The 12,756-nt window shown below is 32.1% G+C and overlaps 1 pseudogene across 1 annotated transcript; it reads left to right on the forward strand.

The window, feature by feature from the left end:
• Positions 1–3,282: 3,282 nt before the first annotated feature.
• Positions 3,283–6,558, forward strand: LOC149214367 (clavaminate synthase-like protein At3g21360; annotated as a pseudogene). The gene is made up of 3 exons (XR_016250386.1): positions 3,283–3,764; positions 5,747–6,000; positions 6,190–6,558. The product of XR_016250386.1 is annotated as a clavaminate synthase-like protein At3g21360 (transcript).
• The last annotated feature ends 6,198 nt before the right edge of the window (positions 6,559–12,756 follow it).

A 12,756-nucleotide genomic window follows, 5' to 3' on the forward strand; every position in this document is an offset into this window, starting at 1 on the left:
AATTTTTGCAGGAGGGTGATTTTGGTCTAGACCCAAAATTGGGCAAGTTTTATATGGATTTTGCACCTCTCGGCGACGGGAATCCATTGGCAGTGTCAGTTTCTGTAACAGAGCTCTCCAATTTTTGGGCACTTTTCAGCATGGAGGTATAATGCTCCATTTTGTAAATTGATGAATGTAACTTCTTGATGCCATTTTTTAATGAATGAAGGCCTCCCCATTGATCGAGCAGGGCCTAGAGACGTAGTCCAAGAGGGATGAACTCCATTATCAAGCTTCTTGTCTTCTTGTCATGCTTATGTGTTTCTTCTTCTTCTTCTCACATATGCACATTTAAGTTTCTCTTTGGTTAAGCTACAAACTGTTTATGTAATTCTTTTCATGCATCTATAAACAAAAGATAACCTGGATCACCTAGAAACTACCCAACACGTCTGATTTATATTTTTCATTTTTTATAAAGTTCCACTTGGCCAAAACACCAACTCACCTAATAACCTAATAACCCAGGTTTAGAATTTGGACACTTTTTCTACATTAAAAACATATTTTAATACAATTTACAATTGAGGAAATCTCTTCCCCTTTTTCATGAACCCCCTTACGTCTAATAAGGAATGGGTTTCTTAGGGTTGATGATCTTGCATCAAACTCTCCATCTTGATAATTCTCATGATCTCCTGGCCATGTTCCTTTGGTTTCTGCATCCTCTAGGATCCCATATCTTGTGTTTTTGTTCATCATTCATCCATTGATGCTACTACTTTGCTACTATTGGTGGTTTAAATCTTCCATATTCTAAAATTTTATTTATTTTGTTGTCATTGTGCTTCCAGGATCCCACTTTTCGTTTTATTGTTGTCTCCCACTTTATTTATTGTGTTGTCTCTAACAACCAATCAAGTTCTATAGTTGATTGTTTCTTCTTTCTCGCTGCACCATTTTTTAGGTATAATCAACATCCATATCTCCGGACCCTCTAATTCTAATTAATTCTCTTTAAGGGCATTCTACTAAAACTGCTCGTTTGTAAATGAAACTTTGAATTTAAATAATTTAAAGCCCTAGATTCCATTTCATCATTAGACATCTTCTCAGGTGCATCCATAATTTCTCCGCTAATCTCATTGCTATTTCTTATTTTCGTACCCTTCCTACTCCCATTCTTTATCATTTGAAATTTGGGAGATGTTTAAGATCGTAATAACCTTCCTTTTGGTTATTTGGGAGATGTACCCTTCCTACTCCCATTCTTTATCATTTGAAATTTGGGAGATGTTTAAGATCGTAGCAAGCTTCCTTTTGGTTATTTGGGAGATGTTTAAGATCGTAACAACCTTCCTTTTGGTTGTTCCTTAAGAGGAAGTTTTTTTATTTTTTTACTTAAATCAAATTTATGACAATTGATTGTTTTCTTCAACATCTTGGTCTTTCCCTGTTTTTATGAAAATATCTTTATGCTTCAACAATATATGAGATCACCCTTAATATAAATTTACCTAATATAGAAACTTTCCTAAATTTAAGTTTTCCACCTCAACACAATGTGCAATTTCATATTGTGCAAGTTGTTGGTTACCTTTTCAAATTTGGCCCACATTCTGATCCTAAAATATAGCATTCCATTTTCAAGAGACAAACTTTCCTCATATTCTCTCATCTCACCTTCCTTTGACTATCATCTTCTTGGATACTTGGCCACAATATCTTCCATACTTTTATTCCTTACATCATGGATTTCACTTCACAACTCAGTATCATCATGAAAATTATTAAAATGTTCATATTCTTTAATCATCCATATCTCCTCAACACTCTTGGTGTGGTTTTATTTAAGCCTTGGATTTACCAACTAGTCTTCAATAACCTTCAAATCCTTTTCATATTTTAATAGCTCGGTATCTAAATGCTATCCTTTCTCCCAGTTGTGGGTGTCTTCACAAATTAGTGAGTAAAAAAGAAAATAATAACATTACGAAAAAAATTACATGAATATATACACAATCATGTTGTATTGTCATGTTTATTATACTTAGAGTGGGGAGAGATGTCAAGTAAACATAATGTCTAATTCCAAATGTGGGTGTCTTCCTTTTCATATTTTAATAGCATGGTATGTAAATGCTATCCTTTCTCCCGGTTGTGGTTGTCTTCACAAATTAGTCAGTAAAAAAGAAAATAATAACATTACTAAAAAAATTACATGAATATATACACAATCATGTTGTATTGTCATGTTTATTATACTTAGAGTGGGGAGAGATGTCAAGTAAACATAATGTCTAATTCCAAATGTGGGTGTCTTCACAAATTAGTCAGTAAAAAAGAAAATAATAACATTACGAAAAAAATTACATGAATATATACACAATCATGTTGTATTGTCATGTTTATTATACTTAGAGTGGGGATAGAGTGGGGAGAGATGTCAAGTAAACATAATGTCTAATTCCAAATGTGGGTGTCTTCACAAATTAGTCAGTAAAAAAGAAAATAATAACATTACGAAAAAAATTACATGAATATATACACAATCATGTTGTATTGTCATGTTTATTATACTTAGAGTGGGGAGAGATGTCAAGTAAATATAATGTCTAATTCCAAATTGAAAGTATGATAAAAAACTTATAATAGAGATAAAATGAACAAAAATATTAAGTAAAATATAAATATTTATATCCAAATTTGAAATAAAAAAATATAAATTAAATTGTAATTTCAAAAAAATAAAACGATATAAAAATAAGATAGCAAGGATGAGGTAAATAGGGACATTAAGTAAATGTAAAAAGCAAACTATTCCATCTTATGATTGGGATATGGAGAAATATTAGCTAAAATTGAAAATTATAAAAAATATATATATATTATGAGAAATACAAAATAGGGGATGGAATGAATAAAAATATTAAGTAAAACATAAATAATCCACTCCGAGACAAAAATAAAACAAATTGTATTTTCAGAAAAAGAGAGAGGAGGGGAAAATGATAAAAGTGAAAACATGGGAAAAATAGAGATATTGTGTTTACAACATATTAAAGGTGAGAACAAAGATGGAAAATATATAGATATTCTATTGTATTGTCATGATGCTCAAAGACTTTATTATAATTAGGATGGAAAAAGATGTTGAGTGAAAATAGACCTTTCAAATAAAAATAAAATAAATATAAATATTTAATTAGAAAATTGATATAAATAAACAATGGTTTATATAAAGTAAATTTTACTTTTGAACAAACCAAGAAAAAATTGAAAAGAATCACACGTTCTTGAAAGGCTATCTTGATAATCTTCGTGCTGTCCAATGATGCCGTGTCATTGTATTCTCAATTATTCAACAAACTCAGCCAAAGCTTCCCTCTTCAACGATGCAGGGCTTCTTGGAAGGCCGAATAGCAGAGCAAAAGATAATTGCAGGAATATCAGATGAAAATAGATTGTTTCCCAAGGTTTTGCTCCCTCATTACCCATCCATTAATTCTGACGATCACACAGAAGGGATTGCAGAGATAACGCAGACCATACGAAACAAGAGAGAATGGATAGAAGAGGAGCTCCTGCAACACAGTGCTCTGCTCTTCAGAGGGTTCCCTCTCAGATCGGCCGCCGATTTCAGCTCTTTTGTGGACGCGTTTGGTTGGGAAGAACACCCATATCTGGGGTTTGCTCCCAGAACTAAGATGGAGGACAGAGTCTACACCGCCAACGAGGGTCCACTGGACCAGGAGCTAGGATTCCACCATGAAATGACTTGGGTAAGCTATGGGCTATGTCGGTTTATTTGGGATTGAAGTTGAAAGTTGAGTTTGGCAGGATTTTCATTTGATGTTATTGAAGCCTACATTCGTTTTCTGTGAATTTTCTGTTGTTGGATGAATTTGAGACTCATGTCCACTGAATTCTTGCTGAACTTCATCTGAAGCCAGAGTTAACTCATTGTTGCAAATTTATTACTTGAAATTTTGTTTTAAATTTCACGAACATAAAGAATAAAATCAATATAAATTTATTCATTTTAATTTTGGATTTATCAAGTGTTAAATCCGTTAAATTGTTAAGAAAAAACTACTACAAAATTTGAAAAAAGCTTTACACTGTAAAAAAAATAAGATTTTAAATAGGAGTTAATAATTTTATGTTATTTAAAAAATATATTATTTATATAAATTTCACATATCTAGATATATTTCTTCTATTTTATTAAAAGCATAATACATATAGTTATATAAGAGTTTGCTTTGATATGTTTTATAATTTTATACTTGAATGTGATGTATAGAATGTGTGTATATCTAGATAGTATTTGAAAAAGAGTTCATTGGAAGAGTTAAATTTTATATGGTTATTATTGGTTAAGAACATGTACTTCATTCTAAAAAATCAGAGGTTCAAATCCAAAGTGGAATAAAATATGTAGACTCTCATAAACAGTATTAGTAAAATTGCTTTAAAATCTGAAGTTCAAATCCAAAATGGAATAAAATATGTAGGCTTTCATAAACATTATTAATAAAATTGCTTTGATGAAGTTTTAATGTATTTGTAAATTATATGTTTTCTAATTAAATATATTAAGTTTTTATATATTTATTAATTATATGTTTTGAAATATAACGATTATAATCATTATTATATAATTAGTATTTTAATGTAATATGTATATTGTGATTTTACTATAAAATTATAATGTAATAAATTAAATTAACCAATATTATGTTTTATTATTATTATTTTTTTAATCTATAATTTCATTTTAAGATTATTGTTATAATTTTAGCCATGTTAAATTGGAGAACATCTCTGCTAAATTAAAATTTAAATGTTTTTGTATGGTCTTGAATAAATTGGAGTTAAATTTTGTTTTGCTTTTTTGTTTTTAATTTGCAAATTTAAATGTTATTATTTTTAAATCTAAAATTTCATTTTATGATCGTTGCAAAAAATTTTACCATATTGAACCAGGAAACATCTCTTCCAAGTTAAAATTTAAATATTTTTCCTATGATGTTGAATGAATAGGAGTTTAATTTTGATTTTTTTTTTTTTTAATTTGTAATTTTAAATGCCGGAATTTAAAAATTGTACATGATTTTCATTATTACATTTTTGGATATAAGAATGTATGTATCTCATTCATAATTTGCTGAAATGCAAAGTGAACAGAATTGGATTTAATTTTTATTGAATAAAAGATTTATAGTTATATATTTTTGTTTTGTTTTATTTTATAAATTGGATGTTGAAATTAGATGATATAATTTTAAGCAATATTGTATTTTTTTATTATTTAAAATATTTATTTTAATATATAAATGAATTTAAATCCACTTTCCATTTATCCTAAGTTTCAGAGTGAAGTTGTTGCACCACCCAACTTACAAATATAATATAAATGAATTTAAATCCGTGTCTTTTTTAGTCCAAAAACTACTATAATTGTTGATACCACGCTAGCCCACATATACAATGACTTAACAATTCACAACCATTAAATTTTTAGTTCAAAAACTCCATAAAATTGTTGGTACACACTGGCACACAGATAGAGTCACTTCACAAGCCATTGAACTTAGGTGGGAGAAGATAATATTCATTAAACCTAACCAAATTGACAACTGAATTTGATACCTATATATTTAAATAGCTGAATTTTATACATGTTTTTTTGCTGGTTCTCCACTCTGTTTTTATTAAATTTTAAGATGTGATTCGATTCTTTATCATAATTGTGATACAGATGAAGTCGTGGCCGTCTAAGATCTTTTTCTTTTGCGAGACTGCACCTCCGGAGGGTGGACAAACAGCGATAGTTCTCAGCCACAGCATTACGCAGCGCATGGAAAAGAAGATGCCAGAATTTGTTAGCAAATTGAAGGACGTAGGGTTGGTGACTACAGTAACTACACCCATTGAAAACAGAGTCTCTTCCTTCATAGCCAAAAACTGGCAGACTTTCCTTGAAACAACGGACCCCAACGAAGCAAAGAAGAGGTAACTGCAATGTAGTAACCATTAACTAACATTAACATAGGCGCATTTAGACTACCTGCGGTATTAACTAAATGTAGCCATACAAAAATAGTTTCTGCTAAATTTAATATAAATAGTTTCTGCTAAATTTAATGTATTAATATCAATTTGGAAGTTTAATGCCCTGGCTTTTGAATAAATGATAAGCAGAGCTTTAGACACGATGAACTGCGGAAGCTTCGAGTGCTTTGAGGATGGAACGGCAAAGTTTGTGTTGGGTCCTCTGGAGGCTGTCAGAGCGTTCGACGGTTACGGTGGAAGGGAAGTGTGGTTTTACGGCATAGCGGCAGCGGCCTCTGGGCGAGGAAACGTTTCGCAGTCACTGGGAGATGGATCTGCAATTCCTTGTGAGGCAGTTGAAGCGTTCAGGGCCATCTTGATGAAGAGTGCGTAAATTTGAGGTGGGAAGTAGGGGATGTGTTGTTGGTGGATAATGTTGCTGTTCAGCATGGGAAAAGGGCTTCAAAGCCACCTCGTCGAATCCTGGTTTCTATGTGCAAGTAGGGGAGCTTTTGATAATTTTAGGGCAGACCTTATATTTTATTGAAACTCCATAACTCACTCGAGTACTTTATAGTGTCTTTAATTTTGTGAAGAGTTTGTGATTGGATATGAATTTTCGAATATTAAATGAAGTTAGGTAAATCTTTTAGTTATGACCAGCACACTTTCAAATATTGATGTTTGTTTCACATATCATACTAGAACAAATCAGTGTAAATCTAATTAAGAATCTAGTATCAAATTTATTGATATATAAAAAAATATTAAAGTATAAAACTTAAAATATATATAATGGGAAGTTGTATACAAATGAGTATAAATTCATCTTAATTATTGATTTACAAAATAATAAAATGGATCAAATTTATTGATATGTAAGAAAAATTTAGAATCTGAAACTTAAAATTGGCTCTTTCTATATATATACATGGATAAAATGGTTGATTGTTCCATTGGACATCTCACTGAAAAATAATATAAAATAGTGAGACTACTTGAAATGTTTTAAACATGAGAATTTATTTTTTTGATTGCCTTATAATATATGTATAGTTGGCATTGAAATATTTAACTTACTATAAGCATTGAAATATTTTATTAATGAACCACATGGTCCATATATATGTGTGTGTGTGTTTATCTTACTTAACCTAAAGTATTGAAATATTTTATTAATGAACGACATTGTCTATATTTATATGTTTTTCTATTATTAATAAATATTTTTAATACATGTCAATATTTTATTTTGTGAATTTAAATTATATTGCCTCAAAACTTCATCATAAGCTAGTAAAATATATCAATGTTCATGCAAAGTCTAGTGTCAGTCTACTTCTAGGGAAACCATATTTGTTAACCATTGACCATAGTTCTAATCATTTAAAATAAAAGCAAGTATCATTGAGAAGCTACTGATATCTACTATAGATTGAACGATATAAAATAAAAACAAGTACCAAGTCGCTAAGAATGATATCAAGGGTCTGGTGAAGTGACCAAGGCCGAGTCTTGAGTCCTTGATCTAGTTGGAGCAAGAGGTTTAAGTTCACACTAAAGATGGATTTCAAAGTGAGCAATCCGCTCATCCAAACTAGCAAGATGAGAGCATTGATAACATTGCACCTAATTGATTTCATTTAGAAGAGATTATATCATCATGGTCTTCATGTTTCTCCTTCAATACCTTGCCCAAAAAAGTTTTCAACTACCAATGAAGAGTGATGAAGTTTAGGTACTAGCTTTGTCTTCCCCTAGGTTGTCCAGGGTTAGTGACGTAGTTTCCTTGATTGCTCTCGACCACTTATCCCTACTTTGGCTTGGACTCGTTGTGCAACCCCACAAGAATCACTACTCAAAGCATATGAATGATGTGTCATAGTGATGAAATTCAACTAAACTTTGTTCAGTTCTTGCATTCACACTCACAACCCAATCCTTAGTCAAGGGCTTAACTTGACATCCTATTAACCACACTCAAACGACTTCTTGGTGACCTAGCACCTTCATCAAATGGGCCTGACAATTGATAGCCACGATAAAACAATACATATTCTTGGCCACAGTTAAATGTGGAGAGGGGCTCACCATATGACATCAGCAATGGGGGTGGGGAGGAAGGGGGTCCACACTCATAGTTTTGAGTGGAAGTTCCACTCTTTCAATCACATGTTAAGGATTCTCTAGTGGAATCCCATGAGTCCTATGAATTACAGGGGGGTCCTCCTCCTATGACATTAGCAAAAGAGTGGGGGAGGGATTGCAATAAATACATGTTGTTGATCTAAACCAACAAATTTCAACTATCTTGGAATCCTAAAGCCTTGTCCCAATGGAGCCTCGTCTCTCCTCAAGGTCTTCACATCTTCTAACTATGTTCCAATATTTATCTTATGCCCTGAGTTCAACTAAATATTCAAGTTATTGTTCTTCAAAGGGTCTCATCATCTTTGAATCTAATATCCCTCAACGAATCCCTTCAACCTAAATGGTTATTGCTTATTTAATTAACACAATTTTATCGATGATGGATGACTCAATGTAGAGCCACATTAATCCCCACCACTTCTTCATGAAGAAACATGATATTCTTCAACTAGAATTTATCATTCCATGATACAAAGAGTTTAGGTTGGAATCAATGCCTTTCTCCAATGCAAACTTCAATAATTCATCCACTAGTTGGCTTAATAGGTCAACATACCTCCTCTTCTTCGATCCAACATAAGGGAACCCAATGCATATTAAATTCCATCCCTGAAAGGTGTTTCAAACCTTTCTACAAGAACATCATATCATTTAGTCATACCCGAGACTCGCACAATTATGGGAACCATAATTGTAGGGAATTTACACAGAACATAGGCATAGAGATCAAATATCCAAGGAAAAAAGTTATTATATCTCAAATTATTTAATTATTTAGCATTGTAAATTTACAGAGAAATTTAATCCCCTCTTTTCCAAGCTACAGGGCTCTCATACTCCTATTCAAGCTCTCCTTCCCTAAACTACCTAAGTTGTGCTCTAGAGTTGTAAGCTTTAATTCTCCCTTAGCTCATCAAGCCCTAACTATACATATGTATAGCTTCCTATTGGTTATAAATATCCTAATAGAATAACAATTATTCAAATGTCTATCCCAACTCCTAGAAACTACCCAACACCTCAACTTTACATCTGTCATTTTTTACAAAGGCCCACTTGGCCAGAATACCAACTCACCTAATGTCCTAACAACCCAAATTCCTTTAGAATTTGGACACTTGTTTTTACATAAAAATCCTATTTTTATACAATTTACAATTGATAAAATTTCCTACCCTTGGTAAAATTTCATGACCCCCTTGGGTCTAATAACAAATGGGTTGCTTAGGGTTAATGCTCCTGCATTAGAATCCCTATATTAAAAATTATCATGACCTCCTAGCCATGTGACTTCGATTTTAGCGTCCTCCAATATCCCAAATCTTATGTTATTGCTGATTATTAATTCATTGATTCTACATCCCTGCTACTACTATTGGGTTAAATCCTCCAACTTTGCAAAATTTATGTTTTCATTCTTTTGTTGTCCTTATTCTTCCAATATGCCACTTTTCATTTTGTTTTTGCCTCCCACTTGCTTTGTCAATGTTGTATCTAATAGGCAAGCAAGTGTTGTAGTTGATAGTGTCTTCTTTCTAGCTGCACCATTTCTTAGGTATAATCAACATCCCTATCTCCTCAATCTCCAATTCCAATTGATTCTCTTGCAAGGGAATTCTTCTAAAACTACTCATTTGTAATTAAATTTTTGAATTTAAACAATTTAAGGCCTTAGATGCCATTTCATCATCAGATATATCCTTAGGTACCATCATCCACAATTTCTCCAACTTATTTCGCTACAAGACCAAACTACTTATTTGTAGTTATACTGTCAAAAATCTCATTACTATTTCATTATTTCCATACCATTGCTACTCCCATTATTTATCATTTGGCATCTGGGAGATGTTTAATATCCTTGACATCCTTCCTTCTAGTTGTTCCTTGGGAGGAAATTTTTTTATATTTTTTACATAAAGTAAACATATTACAACAACTTCTCTCTCCATTATTGTCTTCAACATCTTGGTCGTTGCCTTGATTTTTCATTGAAATGTCTTTATGTTTCAACAATATACGAGGTTTCCCATAATATAAATTCATGTGATGTTGGAACCTTCCCAATTGTAAATTTTGCAATGTGCAATTTCACCTTTTGCAAGTTGTTGGTTACTTTTCCAAACATTGTTTTAGCCCACATTTTGATGCTGAAATAAAATTTTATTTTCAGGAGACAAGCGTGCCTCATATTTTCTCATCTAATCTTCCTTTGATTATAATCTTACTGCATACTTGGCCACAATCTCTTCCATATTTGCAGTCCTTACATCATGTATTTCACTTGAAAAACAAGTATCATCATGAATATTATTAAAATGCTTAGATGTTGTAAGCATCCCTATCTCCTCCTCCTTTTTATCAGTACTCTTGGTGTGGTTTTCCTCAATCCCTGGAATTACCAACTAGTATTCAATAAGCTTTAAATCATTTTCATGTTTTAATAGCATCATATCTGAATGCTATCCTTTCTCCTTGTTGTGTGTATCTTCACAAATTAGTCCTTCATCTCTTCTTCTTTTTATAGCAACCTTCAATAGTTGTTCTTTAATTTTCACATAGTTATCTTCATAATCTAACTTTGTTATGTTTTTTTCCATAGTTTCTTTTCTCAATTGGTGGCAGCATCGAAGGCACCATATAGGATGAGCACACCATAATTAGTAGATTTCAAGTTACAGTTGAAGGAAATGCTTCACAACGGATACATTAAGCCAAGTGTATCACCTTGGGGTGCACTAGTATTGTTTGTGAAGAAGAAAGATGGTACCCTTAGGCTATGCATAAATTATAGGAAGTTGAACAAAGTGACCATCAAGAACAGGTATCCATTGCTGAGGATTAATGACTTGTTCGATCAGTTGAAAGAAGCAGCAATGTTCTTGAAGATTGATCTAAGATCAGGATATCATTAGGTATGCATTAAAGAAGATGACAAATACAAGATCATTTTCCGGACTAGGTATCGGCATTATGAGTTTGTTGTAGTTCCATTTGGTTTGACTAATGCTCCAGCTATTTTTATGTTCTCGATAAATAGTGTATTGCATCCTTATCTTGACAAGTTTTTTATTGTGTTCATTGTTGATATCTCGATATATTCTAAAAATAAGGAACAGCATTTCAAGCACTTAGTAGTAGTGTTGATATTACTCAAAACGCATCATTTATATTCCAAGCTTAGCAAATGTAGTTTCTTTCAAATAAAGTTACATTATAAGAAGGAGAATATAAATAATCTTGATGCTAAATCCATTAAATGTGTTTTTGTAGGATACTGTTCAGAATTTAAAGCTTACAAAATGTTTTATCCTTCTACTCACAAAGTATTCGCAAGCAAAGATGTAATTTTCCATGAGCAGGTAGATGAAGGCAACAAGGACAACAACTATGAAAGGTGGCACATACTTCCTAAATTTGAAGATATTAAAGAAGAAGCAGAAGACAGTGAGTAGCAGAAGCTTGAGGAAGAATCCAATGATATGGATACTACCAACAACTAGAGTTCACCTACAGATGGAGTAGGGCCTTCAAAGAATAGGGATGAATATAGTGGAGTGAAAAGGAGATCTACTCGTCAAATTCACCTAACTGAAAGGTATAAGGACTATGCCTTGATGATTAGTGTTTTGAATGTCATAGAACCCATGAGTTTTAATGAAGCTAACGAACATGAAGAATGGAGAAAAACAATGAAGGAAGAATATGACTATAATTAAAAAAAACCCTGGGAATTGACTTAATTTCCTAAAGATAAACAACAAATAGGATGTAAATGGTTGTACAAACTCAAATTTAAAGCATATAGCAGTATATATTAGTACAACTTGCTAGGTTGGTGGAAAAAGGGTACTCAGAAAAAGAGGCCATTGAGTATGCATAAACATTTGCATCTATAGCTAAATTAAATACTATTAGACTGTTAATTGCATTAGCTACAAAGTACCATTGGAATTTGCACCAACTAGATGTAAAATCTCCTTTTCTAAATGGTGATTTAAAGGGGAGGTGTATTTGACACAACCTGAAGGTTTTATGAAAAAGGGGCAGGAACATTTAGCTTGTAGATTAAAGAAAGTTGTGTATGGGTTGAAGTAGGAACCTAGGCCATGGTATGAAAAGATAGATTCCCTCTTTCTTCAACAGGTTTTTATGAGGAGTCAAAGTGATCCATATTTTATACCAAATTTTATTCAAAGGGGCATGTTGTATTGATTTCTTTGTATGCTGATGATTTAATTATTACAGGAAATTCAGTTAAATTAATTGATGGAATTAAGGTGCAGACGTCACAAGTATTTGAGATGAAAGATCTTGGTGAGTTACATTACTTTTTAGGTCTTGAAGTGTGGAGAAATGTTGGTCATACTTTTGTTTCCCAGGGTAAGTATGTCAGATAATCACTTAAGAAGTTTAAAATGGATCAGTGTAAAGTTGTTTTTGTTCCAATGCAATAGAATGTGAAACTTCATTTTGATGACGACTCAAATGAGGTTGATGGTAAAACGTATAAATAGCAAGTGGGAAACTTGAATTATCTTACTACAACTAGACTTGATTGAACAT

Source organism: Pinus tabuliformis, chromosome 1_1 (assembly GCF_031772625.1).
Source record: "Pinus tabuliformis cultivar Carrire ecotype Pingquan chromosome 1_1, CPIR1, whole genome shotgun sequence".
Classification (NCBI taxonomy): Eukaryota; Viridiplantae; Streptophyta; class Pinopsida; order Pinales; family Pinaceae; genus Pinus; species Pinus tabuliformis.